The sequence below is a fragment of the Solanum stenotomum genome, chromosome 11 (assembly GCF_019186545.1).
Source record: "Solanum stenotomum isolate F172 chromosome 11, ASM1918654v1, whole genome shotgun sequence".
NCBI lineage: Eukaryota > Viridiplantae > Streptophyta > Magnoliopsida > Solanales > Solanaceae > Solanum > Solanum stenotomum.
This window is the reverse complement of record NC_064292.1, coordinates 25,586,988-25,600,394: the sequence shown is the minus strand read 5'-3', so window position 1 is coordinate 25,600,394 and position 13,407 is coordinate 25,586,988. Positions and strand designations below refer to the sequence as shown.

The 13,407-nt window shown below is 36.4% G+C and overlaps 1 pseudogene; it reads left to right on the top strand.

Moving 5' to 3' along the window:
* Positions 1-11,072: 11,072 nt before the first annotated feature.
* Positions 11,073-13,407, top strand: part of LOC125845791 (uncharacterized) — a 109,072-nt pseudogene continuing 106,737 nt past the window's right edge.

The following is a 13,407-nucleotide window of genomic DNA, read 5'->3' as shown; positions in this document are numbered from 1 at the left end:
TTAGAGAAGTAACTTACTCCTTGAACTTAATCAAACAAATCATATATCCTTGGAATAGGATACTTATTTCTTTATTGTGACCTTATTCAATTATCAATGTCAATGCACATTCGGAAGGAACCATTTTTCTTTTGAACAAACAATATCGAAGGACCCCATGAAGAGATATTGGGTCTAATAAAACCCTTATCCAACAAGTCCTACAATTGATCCTTTAATTCCTTAAGTTCTGTCAGGGACATACGGTAAGGAGGAATAGAGATTGGTTGCGTATTTGAAAGTAGGTCAAATACCGAATTCTATTTCCCTTTTAGGAGTAATATTGGGAAGATCATTGGGAAACACTTCCAGAAACTCATTAACAATCAAAACTAACTCAAGAATAGGGGTTTCGGGATATGTATCCCAAGGTGATAAATGCAACCCTTATAAATCATTTTTTAGCCTTTAGGTAAGATATAAATTGGTCCTTAAGAACATGATTTTTCCCCTTCCTATGACATGGTAGGTTCGTTCGGAACCTTGAAAGTGACCAATCGGGTCCTACAATTTATGGAAGAATAACATTCATGGAGCTACTCCATCACAATAATAACATCAAAATCTAACATATAAAGCTCTAAAATATCAACATGAGTGACTCTATGAGAAATGAAAATAGGACAGTTTCTATAAACTCTCTTGCAACAATAGCATCACCAACGGGAGTACAGACATAAAAGGGATTAGAAAGGATATCAGGACCAACATCAAATATTATGGCCACTTAAGGAGTAACAAACGATAAAGTAGCACCTGGATCAAGTAAAGCATAAACATCAACGTGAAAGACTTTCAACATACTGATCACCACATTTGAGGAACCCTCGTGATCTTGTCGAGTTTGAAGAGCATAGAATATGTTTTGCTTCGGAGCACACCGGAACAACTAGGCTAAGCTTTCCAACCATACTTGCCCTTGATAGATTTCAATGGACAAACCTTCACTTTGTGACCACTCTTTCTACAACCAAAGCACCCATCTATACAGGTCAGACGTTTTCCATCATGTTTCTTGCCACACCTAGTGCAAGTAGATATAGAAGATCCCCCACAATTACCTCCTTGAGTTTCAGGGCTAGACACCATATCTTTGTTGAAATTATAGGCCACAACATTATAAGAACTTTGATCGGAAAACCTTTTCTGAAATTGAGGACGTACATGCCCACCGGACCTAGAATGAGAAAAATCACCATCACCGATCATTGCCCTCTTGGACTCTCTGGACCTTCCTTCAGTTTTTTTATTTCAATTTGTTGGGAATGTATCATCAAATGGGAGATTTCCATCTCTTTAATCAACATGGCAGTATGACATTCCTTGACAACCAAATTAGAAATACCCGACACAAACTTACTCATCCTTACCCTAGAGTCAACAATCATAGTTGAAGCATACTTAGCTAATTGAGTGAAACTTCAAAGCATACTCATTCACACTCATATTCCCTTGTCGTAGATTAATGAACTCAAGAACTTTTGGTTCTCTCATTTTAAGAGGAAAGAAGCGATCAAGAAAAGCTAATTTGAATTTGTCCCAATCAAGAGAACCCGCATAAACCACCCTTTCTTCCTTCCATTGGTTGAACCAAACCTGAGCAACAACCTTGAGTTGATAAGCAACGAACTGTGCCTTCTCTACCATAGACAAACCCATAATTCTCACTATCTTATACACCTTATCAATGAACTCGGAGGGTTTATCCTAGTGAAGTCTCTTATCCTTGTCACTGTCGTACCCACATTTGGATTCACCGGAACAATGGCCTCTCTATTAGATTGGACTATCATAGTTTGATCCAAAACTTTAAAAGTGGCTTGAAATTCAGTGTGAGTCACATGCATAACCAAAGTGTCAAGTGGGACTTGAGGAACCTCGGGCTCCACTTTATCACCCACATTCCCTATCACATAAGCTCTTTGAGGGCCAAATCTTGAAAAGCATCAGATAAGATTAGGGGAGGGGTCTTTATAGAGATAGACTCTATAGCATGAATTTAGAGTAGTGAAAGAAGTGAAGTTTCCAAAATGCTTTGTAGCCTCCTATTAATAAATGTGGTGTTCTTAACACTTATGAATAAAACTATACTTAAAGTGCCTTGTCAGACATCCAAAGACCTTTTCTAAAACATTGTGCTCTGAATACCAAGTTCATCGTGACTCAAAGTACATCCTATACATGACATGGTGGATAATACCCCGAGAGCCCCTACCCAAGACACTTGACATACATGAAACACAATATAATAGAAAATATTACAAATTAAATAAAGGGCCTCATATCATAAAAAAGTTTTTCATCAAACTGAAAGTCTAATCATAGCATTGACAATTCAATCAAATACATCAGGAGTGGTTGAGACATAACTCATACACCACATACAATCATTTGAAAAGCAAAGACATAAGAAAACAAAGTAAAGGTGGCATGAACCTCGGAACATGAGAACTCATCAAGTTTTCAATCTACAAGGCAATCCACTAGCCACGAGCGTGAGGAGAAAGATACCTATTGGGTACCTGTTGTTTTGGTACTCATGCTACACTCTGCATATATTTTCTTGATACAGATCTGTGCGCCAAGACAATGATAATTTGAGCTGGTTATGGAGATCTTCGGTGATAAAGGGTGAGTTGATCGCGTCTTAATTGGGCTTATCTCCATATTTATATAGATTTTGAGTAGTGTTTTGAATTCAAGACAAGCCGGTACTTTTTGTCCACTTTGGCACTTGTACCTGTATAGTAGTTTTGTACTTTCGTCCACCGGGTTGCAGAATTGGATCTTGTATTCTGGCTTTTATATATATTTTTGTTGCTCTCTTTTTCACTGTGATTCTTGTTATTGCTTTAAATTTCTCGTTGGTTGTTATTTCTACCAAATATGTATGTTACTTGCCGTTCCAGGATATGAGTTGGCTTACCTACTAGTGGGTTATAGTAGGTGCCATCATGATTCGAGTTGTCAGGTTGTGGCACATTCAAGATTTGTGAACTACTCTCACCTGATTCTCACCTTGATGAGATACGTGAGCTCCTCAGGTCTGGTGTTTTAAAAATTCGAAAAAATTATAATCTATATTAAAAAAAATTAGAACAATTTGTTCTTATCTTAGAATCCAAAAAATAATAATAAATTATTTACTTCATATTTCACGCTTTACGAGCTATACCACATGATTCTCACCTTGATGAGATACGTCGGCTGCCCCCCTCACATTTGGTGATTTTTATTCAAAAATTCAAACAAAATAAAAAAGTTTTTAGCCTATTTAAAAATTTTAAAAAATGCTTTTCCTTATATTAAAATCCACAAAGAAGAAAAAACAAAAGTTTCTTACTTCATGTTTCGAGCCTTATGAACTACGCACACTCTATTCTCACCTAGATGAGATACATAGGTAGCCGTCCTGAAGTTCGGTAATCTTTATTTAAAAATGAGGAGAAATTTTTTTATTCCTTATTCAAAAAAAAATTGTTTTATTTCCTTGTTCAAAAAAGCAAAAAAAAATCTATTTCTTTTTAAAAAATGTTTATGATCTTCATGAAGCATGCACACTTGATTTTCACTTTGATGAGATGACATAGGCATCCCTTTCTAAGTTCAATGATCTTTATTCAAAAAAAAAAAAATTATTTTTATTCAAAACTTCAAAATACTTTTTTCCTCATCCTAAAATCCAAAAGAAAAGTTTGTTTACTTCATATTTCAAGTTTCACAAACTATGAAGACCTGATTCTCACCTTGATGAGATATGTAGAAATTTTTCCTCAGGCTCGGTGAGCTTTATTCATATCACAAAAAGGTAATAATCTATCTTTATTCATAAATTCAAAATTAAAGGTTTTGTTTCCTTATCTTAAAATTCAAAAAGAATAAGTTTTTTTAACTTCATATTCCAAACTTCACGAACTACACCATATGTTTCTCACGTGGATGAGATACATAGGCATCCCTCCTTGACTTCGGTGATCTTTATTCAAAATTCAAAAAAAGAAGAAGAATATTTTATCTTTATTCAAATATCCATATAAAATGTTCTTTCTCTTATTCTAAAATTCAAAATAAATAAAAACATTTGTTCACTTCATATTTCAAGTTTTAGAAACTACGCATACATTATTCTCATGTGATATAGTAGGCATACCTTTATGAGTACTATATTTCTTAAATAAGAATTTTTACTTCTTTATAAAAATAAAATCTCTTGATTTGGATGGTACCAACATACTTACGAGTGTGCATGTTAGAAAGAAAAAGTGTTAAACTATTTCACATGATAAACTGGACCAACTTAGTTGTGACCCATAGATTCTTTTAATATCTCTTGATTATACTTATGCCACACTTGAGAAATTCTCTAGCTTAAATTTACAATTTAAATAAATACGACCTCATTATTTTATGTGCAGTGTGTGGTGAGCATTAGATCTAAAATTCAATGGCATTGCTTTGTTGATCTAGAACGTGATGTGAATGTTTACTAAAGTGAAATTTTGAGCAACATTTATCTGGGAAAGGACTGTAGGCTTTCTTTGATACGATTGTGTCATTTAAGCCTACCAAGTGACACGTAATCTCTAACGTTTCCCTTTTTTTATCTTAAAACATTTTATTTCGATAACCACATCTTAGCTTATATCCTTTTCAAGGCACAAATGATATACCCCTCTTTTTCCCATCTCCCTGAGCACACTGACAAATATCTAAGTTGTATGGCAAGGCAAAAAGATAAAAATGCAGAAGTAAAAAAAATTACAAAGACAAAAGAAAAAAATTACGAATAGAAACTCCAATAAAAGGAGGAGAACTCAATAAAAGAGAAGGAGAAGTCAAAAGAATGATAAATGAGAAGAAGTAGTCAAGCAAACAAAGATCAAGTGCAAGAATGAAAAAAAATGCATTTGACAGAATAGTGCAATGCTTAAAGAAGGAAACAGTCACTTTATCCCAAATAAATATCCTACTCATCCCTAATCTTACATTGCAAGCGAATGGCAAGTCCTAATTGATCTCACTTTTTGTGCTCTCACATTAGTGGATACTTATATGAGGGTCAAACATATGGTAACTCAATTTCATGCATCGAAGATTTTTCTAAGTGAGAGTGGCTTTAATAACATCCTAATATCTAAATGCTTCAATTGTGTTCGAATCAGGACTTTATTTGTTGTAAGGCCACTTGAAGCATGATCGTATGAATAATTATGTTCCTTTGATTGATTCAAGATATACAAATCTTGTCAACTCTTAAGTGTGTTTGAGGTGTCATTTGAAACTATAGGGATTACTTCAAGGTTGATCTTAGATTTTTCTAAAAGTAGTTGAAGATGATTTATATGTTATATACTAATTATTGGTATTAACTAAAGTCAAGACATGCTCAATCATAAAATGATTTCTCTCTTCATACTCAAATATTCTTTTTAGAAGATACCCTTTCATAAAGAATACAAGTAAAAGAAAAAAAATAATCTTTATAAAAAATGTGGTGTGGTATATCGATTAAGACTTTCGTATCTCTGAAAGGTAAAGAAGATGGGGCTTTTTTTCTTATAAATCTCTTCTAAAACAAAAAAAAAAAATGAAAAGAGTTTCAAAATTTTCTCAGTTTAATTGGCTAGCCTTCTAAACTAAAATCTTTTTTTTTCATGGTTTAAATTGACATGTACTATATCTTCACAACAAAATTGAGGGAAAGCCAAGGTTGAGTAGACAGACCCACCAACATTTTCTCCCCAAGCACTCACATGCCGCTTCAGTATTGGCTAGATTGAAGACGTTGAGGGTAGACAATGGTTCAACACTAACAAGGAGGCCAAATACCATCCTGGTTAAAGGGTGGATAGAGCGATACTATCAGCTAAATTTTCTCATATACTTGCATGTGTGCATATCCTCTGCTTGAATTTTATATTTGATTACCAAGGAGAGTGAAATCTCCATTTGGTGAGGAAGTTATGTGTGAGCTACAACCTTGAGACCCACAATAAGATGATGTCTATTAGAGGCCAAAGAGTTGATTTTACCTCCCTAGAACTAAACATGTATTTGCACACACATTCAACTGATCTTTTCCCACTTCAGAAATTATAAACCCGACAACCCTATTAGGCTATTGTCATACACTATATGGCTTGAGGTCGGGATATAGATAGAAATACCACCAGCTCACAAGGAGGCACTTATGCACATTTGAACAGAAAATCTAGGGTGTGGCTTAAGGTTATTTGGAATTGACTCATTCCTCGAACATACATAATATACATCCTCGATATAGTGTATGTTTGGTATTTTCCTGGATGACTGAGGTGGAGATAATGTAGAGGCAGTGATGCAAGCAGCGATGAAAAAGGGTAGTATATCTAGAGACCTAAGGTATAGTTTTGGTAGTTTGTTTACCGTCTTCTTAATAAGAGATGATATTGAGTAGGAGGAGCTGATTACAGACTACCCCAGAACATGAGAGGTGTGGACATGACAAAATTTAAAGAGCCTGACACTCAACTAGCCAACACTTATTATTGTTGAGCATAATTCTCAATAGATACCTACCATTGTCCATTGCCATATATATGGTGTAGCTATGCTATAGTTGAGGTGTGAAGGCTGCCCTTCCAGTGCAAGAGATGTAGTAGTTACATAAGGATTATCCCCTTAGCGTTAATGCATAGAGGCTATACTGCATGTTGACACCCAATTTTGGCTCTTCACATTTAACTAATAATAATAATAATATATGTTATGAAATTTTTGTAGGAACACAAAAAGATTTTAATTATTTATTTTATTTGAAAATTTTATTTCATAAATGTTATTTCTTATAAAGAAAATTAAAAATATTATGTAAAATATTACTACTTACTTTCTCATTTTTAATTTTCACGTCAAATAAATATTTTTTCTTAAGGGTTAGTTCGATTTTTCAAATTAAATATAATTTCTATTATTGCGATAAATATTTGTCGGCATTTTTTTAGGAAAGCTTAATTAATTAATGAGCTACTAATTTATATTAATTTTATTTTTAGAATGACTAATTTATCAAATAAGCTAGTCTTGCAAAATAATTATTTTTAATTTAATAAATTGTGGCTATTTAATAAAGAAGAGGTTACAACTTAAATGGACCTAATTTGAGTAAAAAGTTTGGCAATCCAAGACTTTTTAATTCAGCCAATATGTGTGTGCCACGTAGGAAGCAGATGGATTGTGCTTTTCAGTTTAAATCTTGACAATCTGATTTAATCCAACGGCTTTAATTAATTCATCTTATATATATATATATATATATTATTAATCTTTTTTAACCCTTGATTTTTATTAACCGTCCGATCAAACGATCGGACGGTCGAGATTAAACCAAAGACTTTTCAACATAGACTCCTATGCTACCCTTACTCTGTTTGCCAGATATCATGTTCTTCTCCCCTACCACCACCCTATACTCTTTTTCCCAAAAGCGCGCCTTGTTGCCTTCTTCCCTAAAAGAAAAATCAATCTGTCTCTTCACCTTTCCAGACGCCCAAAACTCGTTTGCTCCGTTCTCTCCCATCGCTGCCCATCACGCCGCCCACCTTCTTACTTAGACTACTCGCTAGCTATCTTTCTCCATAGACGCCAGAACGTCCTCTCCCATCACCGCCCCACGTGAACCCCCATCTCCATTTCAGAAGAACGGCTCTGGGCCGCCGGAAAACACCTTATCAATCCAGGTCGATTCGAGAGGATTTTTCATCCCCTTCATCATTAGTCCTTCTGCTTTGGCTTTCCAAGAATTCAAAATTTGAATTCTTGAGGCCAATAGAAGTTACGACTTGGCTATAGCAGGAGCCATTTGGTTCCTTCTGAAAACAGAGAAGAAATGATCCAAAAAAAAAAACAGGGAGAAAAACAAGTGAGAAAATCGAAGAATCAACTGAAAAATCCATCAAAAATGAAAAGATGCAATAACAAATAGAGAAAGAGAGTGTTAGCAAGAAACAAAAGGTTAGCAAAAAGCTTTAGATTTTAAAATCGCTTGTCTCCTTATCCTTCCCTTTTCAGTTTCAACCTCAAGTTTAAGAAAGTTTTAAGTTGAATTCTTGACGTCGAAGCTCTTGTTTGCTGCTCAAGGTCAGTAATCAGCCACATCTTACATTTTTTTTCATTTTTTGGAAATAAGAATGTAGTTTATGTCGTTATCTCAATTTTGCCCATTTGAATTCGTTCGATTATAAAAAATGTTAGTAAAGATTAGTGTCAATGAGGGGACTGTTGATTTACCAATCTAATTATGTGTGTGTTTTTGTTTCTCTAAATGTAAATATTGTCTTGCTCTTTAGATTTTTTTTCTCTTCCATCGTTTTGTATTCATCTGGATATTTTTCATAGTTCTCCACGGTCTTACTGTTTGAATGTATGGTGATCCTTTGCCGACCGAGTGTTTGTTGTTGTTATGAGTAAATATTGAATAATTGTATTGGGTTTGTTGGTTGTAGCATCTTAGTAACGATATCTTTGGTTGTTTAACATTTGTTTACAGAGGTATACCTTACTCATGTTGTAGTGATGAGTTATGCTCGGCTAAATTCGTTTCGCATCTAAATAATGCTAATGTTGCCTAATTGTCATCTTCTCGATAGTTTGGATTCAATTGCCATGCTCTTGTTTAAGTTTTTTTTGGAGGTCCATAACTACGTGTTGCTCTACGCCATGATGTCTGCTTCTTGTTTAAGTTTTCCAGATTCGTAGTATGTCTCAAGGACACGACACAAAATATTGTTATGGGTTGAAGAACCAGATCGAGTCATTGATTAGAAGAGGAGTAATCAAATGCACTCCAGCGCGTCCCAATGTGAACAACAACCCCTTGCCAAACCATGAGAATCGGGAAGTCAACATGGTTACTCTAGATGAAGAATATGGGGGCCCTGACTGTCGAGACGTAGATAAACCAGATGCCATGACATCTTTGGCGCAACCTGTCATCACTGTTCAACTAAGGGAACCTCTGACTGTCCAAACATATCTCCCAAGAGTTGTAGTGACCACTCTAATTGCTAGAAAGCTTGAATATGACACCAAACCAGTCCCATGGGACTATCGAGCAGACGCCAAGGTCAAGATGATCGACTCTGCCGTAGCTCAAGGAATGACCAGGTCGGGGAGGTGTTATGCTGCAGAGGATCTAAATCAAATATCTCTTGGAAAAGAACATAATCCAAAAAAGAATGTTATTGATGCTGAAGCCGCAGAATTTTGGAAGAAGATGCAGCCTAAAGACTATTCAGTCGAAGAGCAGCTGAATAAGACGCCAACCCACATATTCATTTTGTCTCTGCTTATGAGTTCTGAAGGTCATAGGAATGCTTTGATGGAATTGTTAGACAGAGTGAACATTCCGAAAGACACCACGAGTGAAACCTTAGCTTCAACGATTGGAAGAATAGCGGAAGCTAACAAGATATCTTTCCATGATGATGAGTTGCCTGCAGAAGGGGTTGGGCACCACAAAGTGTTTCATATCGCAGTCAAATGTTGTGATAAGATTGTTACTCGAGTTCTAATTGATGGTGGTTCAGGATGCAACATTTATCCTTTCACCACTCTGAGGGATTTAGGTGTTAATATAGAAGAGATAAGGAAAAGTCATGTGAAAGTTAGAGATTTTGATGGAGCAAAACGAACTGTCATTGGAGAGATCTATCTCACATTGCAGGTGGGGCCGACTGAATTCCCCATCCTATTTCAAGTGATGGATGTATCATGCAACTACAACCTGTTGCTGGGAAGACCATGGGTTCACATGGCAAGAGTGGTTCCTTCCACTCTTCACCAATGTGTAAAGTTTAAGTGGGGTCGCACAGAAGTTACCATCCACAGAGAGCTCAGTCACCCCATCCTTTCTGTTAATTCTACCCCAATCCCTGACGAGTTAGACTGATCCACCTTTCAGACTTTGGAAATTATGCAAGCTATAAGGGTCGGTAAGGAAGCAGAGGCAAGTAATACAAAGTTGTCAAGTTTAGCGAAAATGGTTGCGTCAGAGATGTTGAAGTATGGCTATCAGCCTAAGAATGGACTTGGACCTAAGTCCAATGGCATAGTTGAGCCGATCCAACTGAAGCATCAGAGAGGCACCAACGGACTCGGATATGAGTTTACCTTGGGAAGAGACCATCACGGGTCAAGCGATACAATATTTGTACCAGAACAAGCTTTGATTCCATATCAAGCTGGTGTTGATGACAACGTAAAAGGAATAGGCAATTTGTTCGTGGCCATGGCTAGAGAAGAGGAAGGGATAAATCTCAACAAGTTGACCATTCGTGATACCGAACCTGGAGAAATCCTATAGAATTGGACCACCAACCCATCCCTGTTTCAACCAGAGTCCTGGTAGTGTGGAAAAGTAGTCTTAATTTTAAAAATTTGCATGATCAAATTGAAGCTTGAATCATACCTAATATTTTGTTGCTAGCCTCTTCTAAAAGCTAGAATGCTTTGACATAAAAAGTCTTTATTTTCTTTTAAAAAATTCTCATTATTTTAAATATCTATTTATTTTTACTTACCTTTTGCACTTTTCTGCATTCATATTAATAAAAAATCATCGTTCAACGGTTATGACATGTAACGAATCCACCAAGCAAGGTGAAAGCGATGAATAAGTTCACGAACAGTATGATGAAAGCATGATTCCGAAAAACCTACCACATGAGATCGAGTAGGTTGAAAGTCAGAAGAAACCCAATATGGATGAAACATAGGTTGTCAACTTAGGAGATGAGGAAATCGTGAAGGAGACACGAGTCAGCATACATTTGGAAGCTGAAAGAAAGCAAGAGTTAATAGAATTGGTTAAGCATTATGTTGACGTATTTGCTTGGTCTTATGATGACATGCCATGATTAAGCACTGATATTGTCTCGCACAAATTATCGATTGATCCCACTTGTCTACCTGTTAAGCAAAAGACAAGAAAATTCAAGCCAGATTTGAGTTTAAGGATCAATGAGGAGGTAACTAAGCAAATTGAGGCGAACGTTATGAGGGTTACAAATTACCCCACATGGTTAACCAATATTGTGTCTGTGCCAAAAAAGGATGGAAACATCAGAATATGTGTGGACTATCGAGATCTCAACAGGGCCAGTCATAAGGATGATTTCCCTATTCCAAATATTTATATACTCATGGATAATTGTGCAAAACATGAGTTGCATTCGTTTGTCGATTGCTTTGTAAGATATCACCAAATCCTGATGGATAAAGATGATGTAGAGAAGACATTGTTTATCACTCCATGGGGAGTGTATTGCTATCGAGTAATGCCATTTGGTCTAAAAATGTCGATGCAACCTACATGAGGGCCATGAATACCCTTTTTCACAATATGATCCTCAAGGAAATTGAAGTGTACGTGGATGATGTCATTATCAAATACAAAAGAAGCTCAGACCACCTGGATGACTTACGAAAGTTCTTTGAGAGGTTGCGTAAGTATAATCTGAAGTTGAATCCAGCAAAGTGTTCATTTGGAGTACCCGTAGGAAAACTATTGGGATATATCGTTAGCAGGAAAGGCATAGAGTTGGATCCATCAAAGATAAAGGAAATCCAAGAGCTCCCTCCACCCAAGACCAGGAAGGACGTGATGAATTTCTTGGGAAGACTTAATTACATCAGTCCGTTCATAGCTCAATCCACAATGATCTGTTAACCCATATTCAAGTTACTGAAGAAGGATGCTACCACGAAATGGACAGATGAATGCCAAAAGGCTTTCGATAGAATCAAAGAATACTTGTCCAACCCACCAGTATTGGTCCCACCAGAGCCTGGAAAGCATTTGTTATTGTTTCTATCTGTCATGGATATTGCATTTGGATGTGTATTAGGGCAACATGATGAGACAGGTAGAAGAGAGCAAGCTATTTACTATTTGAGCAAGAAGTTCACACCATACGAGGCAAGATACACGTTGTTGGAACGAACATGTTGCGCTTTGACTTGGATTGCGCAAAAATTTAGGCATTACCTATCTGCATACACCACGTACTTGATCTTAAGAATGGATCCACTAAAGAAAATCTTTCAGAATCCCATGCCTACGGGTAAACTGGCAAAGTGGCAAATTTTTTTGAGCAAGTTTGATATTGTGTATGTGACACAGAAGGCCATCAAGGGACAAGTTGTCACGCCCCAAATTCGAGGGGCGCAACTGGCTCCTAATGCCAAAACTCAAGCCTGAGCCGACCTTGCTGAACCATTTGCTACTAGCACATGACAACCACACGCAATCAAGAAAACAAACAAGTATATCTCTGCTTAAAACCAGGCCCTCGGCTAGCAAGGCCCCTGTCAACTGATCTATAAAAGAAACAACTACTCCTAGGAGATCATATAAATAAATAGCCAACTAGCACAAAAGTCCTGGTTGGGTTGTCGAGGCAACAATGATATCTATACCAAAACTAAAAGCAGGTATATATCAATACAATACATCAAACAGCTCACAAGCTTCAGCAAACCAACAACATAGGCCAGTATGGCCATAATGTATCTATACACCCATCACACTACTCTGCAATCCTTTAAGAGTAGTAAATATTAGTGGGACTGGGCCACAGCCTACCCATAAAGATATATACAACGAATGGTAACAAACCTCCCAACTCTAGCAGCTCCCACTACAAGAAAATTGATTTTTAACGAAAGAATATAAATCCAGTCCTTATAGGTATATATATTACTGTAACGACTCGGAAAATGATAGGTTAAGCAAGAGCCTATGACTTTGTGTTGACTTTATAATGAGGTTCTATGAGGGGTTTTTATGTAATTTAGTTTTAATTGTGTTACATCCGACAATTTAAAATGAATATGAAGTAGCTTGAAATTGGAAGTAGTCACTTTTGGAAAAAGTTCAGAACCTGGAAATTTGGTCAAGTGTGGGAAATCAGTGAGTTTTTGGCCAACTTTGAGCAGTCATAACTCCTAGCTCAGGATGATCCAGGAGTAGTTCCAGTTATGTTTGGAAATCCCTTGGAACGATCTTTCCAACGCCACCGAGTTTGCTCGATTCCGAGTTCGTATGAGCGAGTTATGCCCTTTGAAAGTTGGGCAGTTAGCAAGGAGTCCGTCTGGAAATTTAAGGGCATTTTGGTCTTTTCACAAATCTTTTCTTTTGAGGTTATATTATTGTGTTAGGCTGATTGTGGATCATTTTTGTTCCATTTTAAAAGAATAAGAGTTAGGGTTCTTGAGTGAAGAAGAGAAGAAGAGGGGAAGAAGAAGAAGAAGAAGTTGGAGCTAGGATTGAAGATTTTGAGTTCTTTCTTCTTCAATTCTCGTGGGTTTTCAACTTAGAGGTATGGGGAT